A 14018-nucleotide genomic window follows, 5' to 3' on the forward strand; every position below is an offset into this window, starting at 1 on the left:
ATAGCTCAGCAAGTTTATCCATTGAGTAGTTAAGCCACACAGATGGTTCTACGTTTAGGATCCAATGTTTCCTAAATTGTCTGTTTTCTGCCTCGAGTTCTGAACATCTTTGGAAGAGGCATATCGAGCAGACCTTCCTGACCTGCTGTTGACCAGTTAGTTTGCCTGATGTAGGAGCGCTCATGTTGAGTAATGGCAGGACTGTGATATCTATCTCCACCACCATCCTGCACAACCTGGGCAAAACTGATGTGTAGCTAACGGCCTGAGACTAAGACACTGGTGGGAAGAGTGGGAAACAGAAAGAGAGATAAATAACCTACATTGATATAGAACATAGAATATAGAACATTACAGAGCAGTACAGGCCTTCGGCACTCGATGTTGCACCGACTTGTGGAACCAATCTGAAGCCCATCTAACCTACACGATTCCATTTTCATCCACATGTTTATCCAATGACCATTTAACTGCCCTTAACGTTGACAAGTCTACTACAGTTGCAGGCAGTGTGTTCCATGCCCTTCCTACTCTCTAAGTAAAGAAACTACCTCTGACATCTGTCCTATATCTATCACCCCTCAATTTAAAGCTATGTTCCTTTGTGCTAACCATCACCAACTGAGGTGAAAGGCTCTCACTGTCCACCCTATCTAACCCTCCAATCATTTTATATATCTTGAACAAAAACAGCCTCATGCCCCTCAGCATTTCCTCATAAGACCTGTCCTCCACACCAGGCAACATCCTAGTAAATCGCCTCTGAATCCTCCAAACTCCATTTGCCACTTCTCAGCCCAGCTCTGCAGCTTATCTACCTCCCTCTGTAACCTGCAAAATCTTTCAGCACTATCCACAACTCCACTGACCTTAGTGTCATCCGCAAATTTACTAACCGATCCTTTTACACTCTCACCTCGGTCATAGCTTTCATACCTTTCTCTATCTAAAGGTCTTCCAAAGCACATCACAGCCACTTAAGTATTTCTGAAGTATAGTTTTTGCATGGAGGGTCGTGAGAGCAACAGCATATCCTCTGATGTGCAAAACCATGAGAGGCTACCTGTCACATATCAAATAAGTGGCTCCAATTAGCTAAACTGCCTACTCAGGGCAGGAAAAGACAAACATCATTTTAGTATTAAAACAACATTGTCATATTCCAGGTCAGAAATGACCCATGATTTCCTTTAGCTCATCTTTTGACAGGATGTGATATCACTGGGTTTATTTACCCTCAAACTGAGTGGCTTGTTGGCTCATTTCAGACAGCATTTAAAAGTTAACGACTTTGCTGCAGGTCTGAAGTCACATGTCGGCCAGATTGGGTAAGGATTTCCTTCCCTAAAGTTTCTTGACCAACCATAGAGTCATACGGCGCAGAAATAGATCCTTTGTTCCAACCAGTCCATGCCAACCACAATCCCAAACTAAACTAGTCCCACCTTATCAGATGGGTTTTTATAACCTTTGACAATACTGGCCAGTACTGACACTAGCTTTATATCTCCCAGTTTAACACATGCCATGAGAATATATATATATATATAAAACACAAAACACATAGTATATAGGAAAATAGCAATATATCTGTGCAGTCCACTGACACCTGTGTCCAAAAGTATGTTCCTTTTGCAAGTTCATCCACATGTCTTTTATAAAGTATCTCAGAAACAAAGTATGCATTAATTAGATATGTGGTGATGTCCTCACTGAATTGAGAAATTAAGTCAGTCAAATTACCAATTTGGAAAGTATATATCATTAACACAGCAGTTGACATAACTGCAGAATGACAAATGCTCTCTACCTGAAGCAATGGTATGACACCAGAACAAGCAAACTGCTGGATATCTAAAAGCTGACCAGAAAACGATAGAACTGAAATATTGGTGTCAGTGAAAAGCATCTGCAGAAAACAAATGTTTCAGGAATGGCCTTTGGAGAAAGAAAACTTTATCTGATTTGGCTTATAAGCAACTCAAGTACTGTAGCGACAAGATTGATGCAGAACTGTCCTCTTCTTTGTGTTTGAAATCATGAAGGCTTAGGATAAAGTAGATAATGAGAAATTATTACCATTGGTGAAAGAGAAAAAACAGGCGACATCTGGGGGAGGCGATGACCTGGTGGTGTTGTCACTGGAATGTTAAGCTCATGCTTTGGGTACCCAGATTCAAATCCTGCCATGACAGACGGTGGAACTTGAGGTAAAAGTCTAATGATGTCCATGAAACAATTGTTGGGAGAACCCACCTGGCTCAGTAACGCCCTTTAGGAAAGGAATCTGGCTTTCTTACCTGGTCTGGCCTACAAGTGACTCCAGACCCACAGTAATGTGGTTGATCCCCAGCTGCTGTCTGGGCAATTAGGGATGGGCAATAAATGCTGCCTTACCAGCGATGCCCTCATCCCGTGAATGAATAAAAAAAAAATTCATTTAAGATGTTGAGTAAAAGAACTGAAGGTAATATGAAGAACAGTTTGTCTGGAAGCAGCAAGTGGATGTGATCTGGAATGTACTCCTTGAGAATAAGTTGGAGGGAAATTCAATCATGATTTTCAAAAGAGAGTCATGGAAACACAGAAAATAGGAACTGGAGTAGGCTATTCAACCCTTTGAGTCTGCTCTGCTATTCAATGTAATCAAAGCTGGTCATCCAACTCAGTACCTAATTTCTCCCCATACTCTTTGATCCCTTTGGGCCTAAGAAGGATTCTAACTCCTTCTTGAAAACATTGAGTCTTTTGCCCTCAACTGCTTTCTGTGGCAAAAAATTCCATAGGCTGACCACTGTCTGGGTGACGAATGATCTTCTCATCTTAGTCCTAAATGGCTTACCCAGTGTCCATGGAACTGGATAATTATTTGAAGGAAAGAAAGTGCAGACACACGAGAACAGGCAGGCGAGTGAAACCAGCTTCAAGTAGTTCTTACAGGAAGCTAGTATGGAATCGTTGGGTTGACTGATGAAGGGCTTTTGCCCGAAACGCCGATTTTGCTGAAGCTCCTCGATGCTGCCTGAATTGCTGTGCTCTTCCAGCACCATTGATCCAGAATCTGGTTTCTAGCATCTGCAGTCATTGTTTTTACCTTGGCCCCCTCTCTATGTTGTAACCATTCCGAGATTCTAATTGATGGCTGAATTGTGTAGGATGCCTTACTATTGGTGGGGTTTGGCTGGCAGGCTTCAGTGAACAGGATGAGGCTGGAGGGTGTCTGCCCTAAACAGTTTTTTTCTTGTGAGTTTGTGAGGGTACAAGGATTAATTGGGGCTATGCTCAGGGGAGGGGATGCCTCCAATGTACATTTATTGACCCTCCCTCTTTCCCGTCCGAAGTCTGCACAGGAACAGTTGGTGGCTACCCACTGGCAAGAGCTTCCTCCTGCCATGGGTAAAAAGGTGCCGACCTAATGGCTTCAATAGACCCAATGGTGAGATAGACTGCCTGCTGTTTCCTACACCCACTAATGAAATGGCACATCATTCTAGGATAAGTGTGAAGGCAGTGGCTAGAGCTTGCAGGGCATTTAATCAGCACCATCACCTTCAAACATACCAACAGAGGTCTATGCAGTCCAGTCCTATTATGCTAACTGAAAACCAGGAACCGACAATAAATAACGCTGTAGCTAATGGTGTTTGCATCCTTAGAATCAATTCACAAAATAGATTCTAAGACAGTTATTCAAAAATTGAAGCAATATGCCTCTGGCTGGGGAAGTGATTGCATTGGGAGTATACGATGGTAAAATATAGGGGTGAACTGTCAGTACAAGACAGAGCCATGTTCGCTCTCCCAATTGCAGCAGGAGGTCTGTCTGTAGGAGGTATGGTTGCTCATTGAAAACATGGAAAACTGCCTAAACATCTCACCAAACTTAAGGCCTCAAGCAAACTATGATAAAAGTGTTATCTTTCATTTAGGTCCTGCTGTATCCGATCTGGAAATCTTCGATGCTGACAATACAGTAAAAGATTAATTTGTCAATATTGGCATCCCACAGCTGATGAACAGTGAAGAATTGGAGCACATAAGCATGGTGAAGTATTTTGTTTGATGCACTTTAAACGTTTAAAAGAACATTCTGTGATTCACTCATAACTCGGTTTAGAGGGTGTTTCGTTTTGATACAGATTCCAGTGCAGATGAGCAGTGTACCTTTAAGCTACATAATATTGTGGCATCCAATATAAAGGTACCCAGGTGTATTTGACTTATTGTCTTTGTGTAATGGAGTCAGTGTAGTGTCTTCAATCAGTCAGCAATGTGTATGTTATGTGCAGTAATATCAGTAAGCACAGCACCCAGACTATTCTGTAAATCTTTGATATGATAGCCATGATGGTAATAAACTTCAAGATCTATCTTAACAAGACAACAACACTCTGTGGTGTGCATTATGCAGACAAACATTTTTAATTGGAGAAGGTCTCTTTCCTTACTTCTTCTATTGATATCTGATGTCAGAAGCTGAAGCATTTGAAGTTAAACTCTAAGGCCTGCAAGAAATATTTGCACCACACCAGTGGCAGATAATGGTTGTCACCACGGTGGTGGCACAGTGGCTCAATGGTTAATACTGCTGCCTCACTGCGCCAGCTACCCTGGTTTGATTCCAGCCTTGGGTGACTGTCTGTGTGGAATTTGCACATTCTCCCCATGTCTGCATGGGTTTCCTCTGAGTGCCCTGGTTTCCTGCCACAATCCAAAGACATTTGGGCAAGGTGAATTGGCCATACAAAATTGCCCATAATGTTCAGGGATATGTACGTTAGGTGTATTAGTCAGGGGTAAACATAGAGTAATAGGGTAGGGGAATGGGTCTGGGTGGGTTACTCTTTGGAGGGTAGGTGTGGACATGTTGGGACGAACAGCCTACTTCCACACTGTAGGGGTTCTATGGATTCAGCCAAAATTGGAAAATCTAACCATTTCATAGAATCATAGAATCCCTCCAGTGTGGAAACAAGGCCATTCAGCCCATTGAATCCACCCAGACCCATCCTCCCTACCCTATCCCTGTTACCCCACATTTATCATGGCTAATCCAACTAACCTGCAGATCTTTGGACTGTGGGAGGAAACTGGAGCACCCAGAGGAAATCCACACATACACGGGGAGAATGTGCAAACCCCGCACAGTCACCCTTCTGATGTTTAATGGTATCACCATTACACATTCTCCCCTTTCAATATTTTACTAACCAGAAACTGATCTGAGCCAGATAAACAGTGTGGCTACATGAGCAAATCAGACAGGAATAGGCTGGGAATTCTGCAGTAACTTGCCTGCTGCCTCACTTCACAGAGTTAATTAGCAATGAGTAATAAATGCTTGCTTTGACTGTGGTACTTACATGTTCTGAATTAAATTAAAGAAAGATTGCTGCTCATAAACTTATAACATATAACATTAGATTATATAATGACGTGCTACAATTCATTTGGAGCCTGCCTAAACTATCTTGTAGACAGAACTATTAAATCTATCTGTAACCTACTTTTGAACAGTGCTCTCAGCTACAAAACTTTTCTGACTGGAAGATTTATTTACCATAAATCAGTTTTGAGTTATGAGTGAAGGGATTTGGTTCTCTGCAACTCTTCATCACTGTGGTGTTAATTTCTATTTCATTAATCTGAGATTCCCTGCTGAGATGGTTCATATCAGTTTAGTGCTAATTATGAAATGAGTAAGATGTGGAAGGATTTAGTTCAAACTGAACAAGATGTGATTGTCCTTCTTCAACAATTAATTCTGCCTTGCATTTGTTAAAAAAATCTAAATTGTTCTCTCTTGAAATTTTATTTATTTCTTATGAAAGTTGTCACATTGAAGCTCTAGTAGACTGCAGTAAGACTCAGAGTGAAGATTGGACTATTGTAATAATGGTTCAGGATGAGATAGATTCCGTTCAAAAGGGGGACCATTAAAACAAAACTGGATCACTTTCCTTGTGCTAAGACAGGCTGGTATCCTGTAACCAAGTCACCCTTTATTTCACTTTATTGAAGAGTCCTTAACCTTGATCTAACTCCTTCAGAATCAGCTAAGACAGATCAAAATGATACAGAGCTGCCAATGGCGATTATTGTCCTCCAGCAACTTTTGGCATGTTAATAAGATCAACTAGGTTCAAGAACGATGACAAAACGGGTGAACAGCATGCCGAAACAATACCTTTCCAACCCTTACTGTGACTACTCCCACTGCCAAGACATGTGCCAAGTAATTACTTAACCACAGCAACATTTTATAGCAGATTAAAGCATACTTATCCAGCTTCTTTTAACATAATACAACATCCCAAGGTGCGATAGAAACATTATATTTAAAATGTGACCTAGGCATAAGGAAATGTTTGGTTAGATGGGCAAAACTTTGTTCAAAGAAAGAGGTTTGAAGGTGGTAAAGATGCAAAGAGGCATAGGGAGGGATTTCCAAGCCATTACAGTGTTAGCAGCTGAGGGTCAGCCACCAATAGTTAAGCATTTACTAGACAAAATGAATTTAGTTTCAATATGACATTTTATGTGCTAGTTTTCATCTTTTCACTATAACATGAAACACTCTGTTTACAGTCAGTTGGTCAGAGATAAGCAGCAGAGAGTTGTGCTTCTCCATTTCCTCAACTGACCATTGGCTGTTATTGTGTTAGCTCTTGATTCAGACCCTTGTACTTGGTAGTTCTTACAAAAACCTTGCAGTGTCTCCATTGCTTTCTCCTTCTTTAGGACCATATCAACCCCCCTGTCTGTGAGAAAGCTTTTAGTTGCTGTTGTATGCGATAATGGTTCTGAAGGAGTTAATGTTTTTGTTACATTATCTCCACCCGTTCTTTGGAATTGTGAGCAGTGTCAGTGAGTACTACACTAGCCTGCTTTGGGAATTTGTATAGCTTCTGAGTGTCTCAGTAATTATACCTGACAAGTAATGTAGACTATACTTAATGCAATAAAGCAATAAATCATCTTGTTAACTGAAATAGCTCCACAGAAGCCAGTATCCCATCACCAAGTCACCCTTTATGTAGACGTGGAGAATCCTTGATACTGATCCTACTCCCTCAGAGCCAGCACTCAGAGTGAACAGGACCCCTGACACTCCTGGTTATACCTGTCAACCAGGGCTCCCTGATTGGATCAGATTAATAGCCCCAATGAGGGAACTCATATTCTGTGAGGTCTACCTGGCTGACATCATTACAATTATGACATCCCTCCCCCTCTGAGTCTGAGGACATAGGCTGGATCTTTTTTTTGTAGCTCCTCCTGGGGTGTTTTAGCACTGGGTCAGGTTTCTCTATTTCTAACTCTGATATGCTCTGTGTGTAACACACAGTAGCTTGCCTCTTGTCCCTGGAGCATCTTGGCAGAAGTTCATTCTCTTCTTCAGGTGCAAAAGGCATCGAGGTGGTGACATCCATTGCGTCCATTTCAGATTCCGAGGTATTTTCAATGCCTGATGGAGACGGAGAACTCATGGGTTCTGGAGCAGTCAGAAAGGCTGTCGAGGAGCTGAACATGCTTTGCAGCCGCACTGTTTGTGAGTTTGCAGCTTTCATATCGTCCACGTGCTTGTTCAGGACCGGCACACCTACCCAAACCTTACACATCACTGGACCTGACCTCATGTCGACCATGCCTCTTACCCATGCAGGACCATTCCCATGGTTTCTACACCAAACTTCATACCCTGAAGTAAATTGTCTCTCTTACTTAGCAGAGTCTTGTGACTGGCATTGGTGCTCCTGATGCCGTTTCACCCTCCACCCCCCACAGGTCAGGGGACATCAGATTTAGCCTGTTGTGGAGTCTTCTCCCCATTCGCAGCCCTGCTGGAGTTATCCCAGTAGTTGCATGAGGGGGTGGTACTATAATTAAACAGGTATCAGGACAATTGGTATCTAGTGAAACTGTAAGCTGTTTCTTTAAATCTGCCTTCAAAGTTTGGACTGCTCTTTCTGCTAGAGCATTGGGTGATGGATGCAATGAGCTGTCCTCACATGTCAAATACCATTCAACTTTAGGAAATACTCAAATTCCCTGCTGGTGAACGATGGCCCATTATCTGTGACCGACACCTCTGGGTGTCAGTGTACTGCAAAAGATATGCACAGCTATTCCCTGGTCATTCCTATGTTTGATGAAGGAACCTATGCATGACAGTCACTTTGAGTGGGCATCCACAATGACTAAGAACATTGAGCCCCTGAAACAACCTGCATAGCTGACATGTAACCAAGTCCAGGGTTTACCCAGCCATTTTTGTCAGTATGGAGGTGTTGCTGGCAGTAATTTTTGTCCTTGTTGGCACTCTAAGCACTGAGCTACACCTGCATTCATGCCTGGTCACTGGACATAACTTATCACCAACATTTTCATATTGGAAACCCCTGGATGTCCCTGGTCGCTGGCAGTGACCCTTGCTTGGGATAATTTCACTTGCTCTCTGTAATAATATACTGTCCTGTACGGGTGACCTGGTGTCTCCAAGTCCAGAAAGGTTTCATTCCTGGTTGTGATGATCCTTTGGTTTCCCCGGTCACCACCAGTTGTTTCAGTTTTGCCAGGACTGGGTCTTTCTGTGAATAAAGTCTGATATTGTCAGCTGTTACTGGAGGTCCGTCCAAAAAATTTAAAACCATTATGGACTTTTGTAGTGGTGGTACCCCTGGTAATGTATCTGCCAGAAACAGGTGGCTCAATGGTAGCATTTGCTACTTGGCCTTCCAGATGGTGTTCCAACTTGTAATTATACGCATTTAGTATTGAAGCCCACTGCTGAATTTGGCCTGAAGCTATGAGTGGCACTGCCTTCTCGTCTTTAAGTAGATCTAGCAGGGACTTGTGGTCTTTTATTATTACAAATTTATATCCATAAAGATATTAGTGAAAGTTCCTGACTCCACACACAATTGCCAAACCTTCCTTGTCTAGCTGGGCATACTTATGTCGTGCAATAGCCAAAGTCCTGGACTTTTACGTGATTGCACACTCCTCTACATTAGGCCACCTATGAGCTAATACTTCCCCGATATCGTACTGGGAGGTAAGGCTAACCTTTCTTTGAAGAGTTAATACAAAGGTGCCAGCATGGAAGCCAGGTTACATCTTTCCGTAATATGAGCTTTCCTTAATAATTCACCAGCCCAAGGAAAGCCCTTAACTACAGCAGCTCTGGGAGCTAGGGTACCTTTGATTGCTCTCACTTTATCTTCCAATGGGTGTAACCCGGTCTTGTCGACTCTGTGGCCCAAGAGTAGATTACTTGGGGGGGGCCTGAAACATATATTTTTCCCTTCTAAGGTGTATGCCACCTGAGAGAAACATCTAAGGGCAATGTCCAAATTCTCTAAGTGTTCCTTATTGGCCTTCCCTGATATTAGCACATCCTCTCGATAGATGGTGACGTGGGGCAAACATTGTAAAATATTCTCCATGATTTGTTGAGAAATTGAACAGGTTGACAAATTGCCCTCTTGCATATTGGTACAAACCCTTATGGTTATTAATTGAGGAATTCTTCTGGAAATCCTCATCTAACTGCAATTACAAGTACACATGGCTCATGTCCAGCTTTGTGAAGGACAGTCCCCCCTGCCAGTTTTGTGTATATGTCCTATATGTGAGGGATTGGATATTTATCCAACTGTGAGAAATGGTTTACCATTTGTTTAAAATCCCCACAAAGGCAAACCAGCCACGAGGACTTCAAAATTAGGATGACCGGTGATGACTATTCTGCAAAATGCACTAGTTTATTAATTCCTTTGCTTCCCAGCCTTCTGATTTCTACCTCTGATTTTGCCCATAGGGCAAATGACACTGGACTGGCCTTTCAGAAGTTGAAACTTTATTGCTGGAACAGCACAGCAGGTCAGGCAGCATCCAGGGAACAGGAGATTCAACGTTTCGGGCACAGGGCCTTCTTCAGGAATGTGCCCGAAACGTCGAATCTCCTGTTCCCTGGATGCTGCCTGACCTGCTGTGCTGTTCCAGCAATAAAGTTTCAACTTTGATCTCCAGCATCTGCAGACCTCACTTTCTCCTGGCCTTTCAGAATCATGGAAATGCTTCCTGGGCAACATGCAAAGTGGTCTCATGTCCTCTCACAGTCCGTAAACCTTCCTGGAATTCTTCAGGTAATTAATTAAGACTTCACATAGGCAGCCATTTTCTAACTGAGAAATGGGGAGCCAATCCAGGTGAATCTCTCTCAACCAATTTCACTCCATTAGGCTTGGGCCCGAGTCTTTTACTATGATCAGTGATAACCGAACTAGCTGTTTTATAATAAGAGAACCGACGTTGTACCCTTAATCTGTAAAGGTTCCCCGCTATAGGTTCTCAGCTGAGCTGAGGTCTTGTGCAAACCTAAGGGTTGGCGTCCAGAGTGAATTTTGCTAAAAATTGATTCTGCTGTCTCTGATACCTCCAAGCCAGTATCGACCTCAATGAGAACTGGGTGGCCATTTAACCAGATGATTATTTTGATTGGTTCTGATTTGAACGTTGCTAAGCAATTTAATTGTTCCAAAGTGGCTGTAGGTGGATTTTCCAGGGTGTGCACTTTCCTGTATACCGGACTATGAGTTATCTTACTCAACTTAAGTTTAGTAGGGCTCTTTTGTTTCTCGAAGTTGCATGTTAGCACCAACTAGAATGTTTTGTTGGCCTGGATCCTGAAGAAAGTTTTAACCTTTTGGCCAAAACTTGGCTTTGTTATGGTTTAACCTGTGGATTGATCTAGAGTCCCTCCAATCAGAATATGTCCTGTGTGAGGCTTTGCAATTGCCTGCACTCACGTGGTGTTCCCCAAGCTCAGTCCGACTGACGAGCGTGTTCACTTCCATCAGAGTACCCTGCAACCCATATGCTTCACTTGCAGCATTTCCAACAATACAATCAGTTGTAGTGCCTGTTTGAAGTCCAGTTGGGCTTCAGCTATGAGGTGCTTTTACATGGTTACATCATTAATCCAACATTCCAAGCAGTCACTCAACATCTCAATAAGTGTTAAACTAAAGTCTCATGCTTCTGCCAGTCACCTCAGGGAAAAATCCCAATACGGATTCTCCTGGTTCTTGAATTGCCAAGTAAAGTCGATAGAATCTCAGATTTAAAGGAGGCTTGGGATTGTAATAGTCCTGAACTAAATCTATCAACCCAAGAAAGGTTGAGTTTGAGTTTGAGTTATTGTTGTCTCATGTACCAAGATACAGTGAAAAGTGTTGTTTTGCATGCTAGACAGGGAGATCGTACCATACAAAGTGCATCAGGGTTACAGAACAGAGGCAGAATTCAGTGTTACAGCCATAAGATAACTCATGCAGAGAAGATGTACAGTTAGAGAGAGAGAGAGAGAGAGAGAGAAAGATATCAGAATTAACAGATGAGAGGTTCAAAAGTCTAATAACAGCAGTGAACAAGTTGGAGTCAATGGATGGAAGACTGGTTTATGTGATGGACTGGGCTGTGCTCATGACCCTCGGTAGTTTCTTGCTGTATCTGGTGCCTCAGGGAAAGTTAGGCTGCTTAAAACAGAAAAAGCTGTGGATCCAAAGGGTGTTATCAGAATTACTCTTTGCTTTTTATGTGACCTAATGTTGTTTCCTCAGAAAAAATAGTACTTTTTTTTCTATAATGGACCCAGTCTTCGATAGCTGTCTTGAATGAGCCAAGCTTCCCAAATAGTGCAAGAAATGCTTACCCTAACTCAAAGATGACTTTTGTGAGCGATTTTCTTCAGGGACGTGCTTTACTCTCCTCAACACTGAAATAACTCCAGTGAAGCTGGTATTCCGTCACCAAGACACCCTTTATTTGCACGTGGAAAGTTCTTGACTCTGACACAGCCTCATCAGAGTAAGCACCCAGATTGCCAGAGAATTTCTGAAATTCTTCTTCTTATATCAGTGAGGGCTCAATCTGGGAATTTATATTCTATGACTCACTTTCCAGTTGGCTAACATCATTACAATCACTGCATCCTGATCTTCTCTTAACATTTAATGAAACAAAATGCAGGTCCTCAGAGCTGGAAAGAAGTCGTAAAATTAATTTTTGGCTAATTCCTCAAGGACTGGTGTTAAGATGCACTTGAGGAGGAATTCTTAAAGTTAACATTGGAGAGACAATTCATCGGAATTGGATGATGTTTCTGGGGAAAAAAATGCTGAAGATTTGTTTTTGCTATTTGCGTTAAGATCGTTCAAATTAATCAATCAATTTTGTCACTTCCTCAAGGAATTCTATTAAGTTGATAAGGCATGATCTTCCCTGAACAAAACCATACTGCCTATCACTGATAAGCCCATTTTCTTACAAATGTAAATGGATCCTATCCGTCCGTATCTTCTCCAGTAGCTTCCCTACCACTGAGGTCAAGCTCACCGGTCTATAATTACCTTGATTATCCCTGCTACCTTTCATAAACAAGGGGACAACAGTAGCAATTCTCCATTCCTCCGGGACCTCACCTGTGTTCAAGGATGCTGCAAAGATATCTGTTAAGGCTCCAATTATTTCCTCTCTCACTTCCTACCATAACCTGGGATAGATCCCATCCGGACCTGGGGACTTGTCCACCTTATTGCCTTTTAGAATACCCAACACTCCTCCCTCCTTATGCTGACTTGACCTAGTGTACTCAAACATCTATCCCTAACCTCAACATCTGTCATGTCCCTCTCCTCGGTGAATACTGATGCAAAGTACTCATTAAGAATCTCACCCATTTTCTCTGACTCCATGCATAACTTTTCTTCTTTGTCCTTGAGTGGGCCAACCTTTTCTCTAGTTATCCTCTTGCTCCTTATATACAAATAAAAGGCTTTGGGATTTTCCTTAACCCTGTTTGTGAAAGATATTTCATGACCCCTTTTGATTCTTCATTTCTGATTGGACTCCCCCAATGGGCAATTTAGCATGGCCAATCCACCTAACTTGCTCATCTTTGGACTGTGGCAGGAAACCTATGCAGGCACAGAGAGAATGTGCAAAACTCCACGCACACACAGTTGCTCGAATTTGAAATCAAACCTGGGTCCTTGGTGCTGTGAGGTAGCAGTGCCAGTGGATTCCACGCCCTAAATGTCTTTTTCAGTTTTTGCTTGAACACCTCTTGAGAACACTGGGGATAACTGCTCTTCTAAGGCCTTCCCTTTGAGTCCCCTTCCCACCCATCCAGCGATTTTGTCTGGTTTATGCCAGCAGCCCATTGTTATCTCTTGTCTGTTTGCCCAAGAATAGAAGTTTGTGAAATTGTAGTATGAACTTTTTTGTCATTCACTGTCCCCTGTGGATAGGGAGCATACAGTTCTTGTCCTGGTGTTCTAAATCTTGGGACAATTATAAACTATATGATGACTTGTTCGTGCAAATATTTCATTGAGTTGCCTTTATATCCAAACCTTTTAAATATTGCCTAGACATAAAGGTTGATTGTTTATTATTGCTTCAAGTACAAAGTATTCCTGCACAAATTTTGCCTCGTTCACCGTGTGCTAATTTTCTGACCTTTATCCGATGTTTTCCATTCATCAGTATTCAACACCTGATTTCTTGCCACAAAAGCAGAAAGAAAGAAATAGCTTGCATTTATATAGCATCGTTCCTGACCTCAGGACGCACCAATTGTTCTGCAGCCAGTGAGGCACTTCTGAAGTATAGCTAATGGCATAGTGTAAAGATACAGGTTTAGAGCGATATGGGCCAAGTGCTGGCAAATGGGACTAGATTAATTTAAGATATCTAGTCGGCATGGACGAGTTGGACCGAAGGGTCTGTTTCTGTGCTGTACATCTCTATGACTCTATGACAACCTCTCAGCATAAAATAATGAGCAGACAATTCATTTCCTTAACTAAGGATTAAATATTTAAAATGGTGCTCTTCTTTGAATAGCTCCATGAGATCTGAGAGGACAGGCAGGTACCTGATTTACCATTTCAGTTGAAACATGGCACCAGTGCAGTCCTTACATAGGAATGCATTGAAATTTCCATATT

The sequence above is a fragment of the Chiloscyllium plagiosum genome, unplaced genomic scaffold, assembly GCF_037043375.1.
Source record: "Chiloscyllium plagiosum isolate Xiang-an unplaced genomic scaffold, Cpla_swu_hap1 HiC_scaffold_26, whole genome shotgun sequence".
NCBI lineage: Eukaryota > Metazoa > Chordata > Chondrichthyes > Orectolobiformes > Hemiscylliidae > Chiloscyllium > Chiloscyllium plagiosum.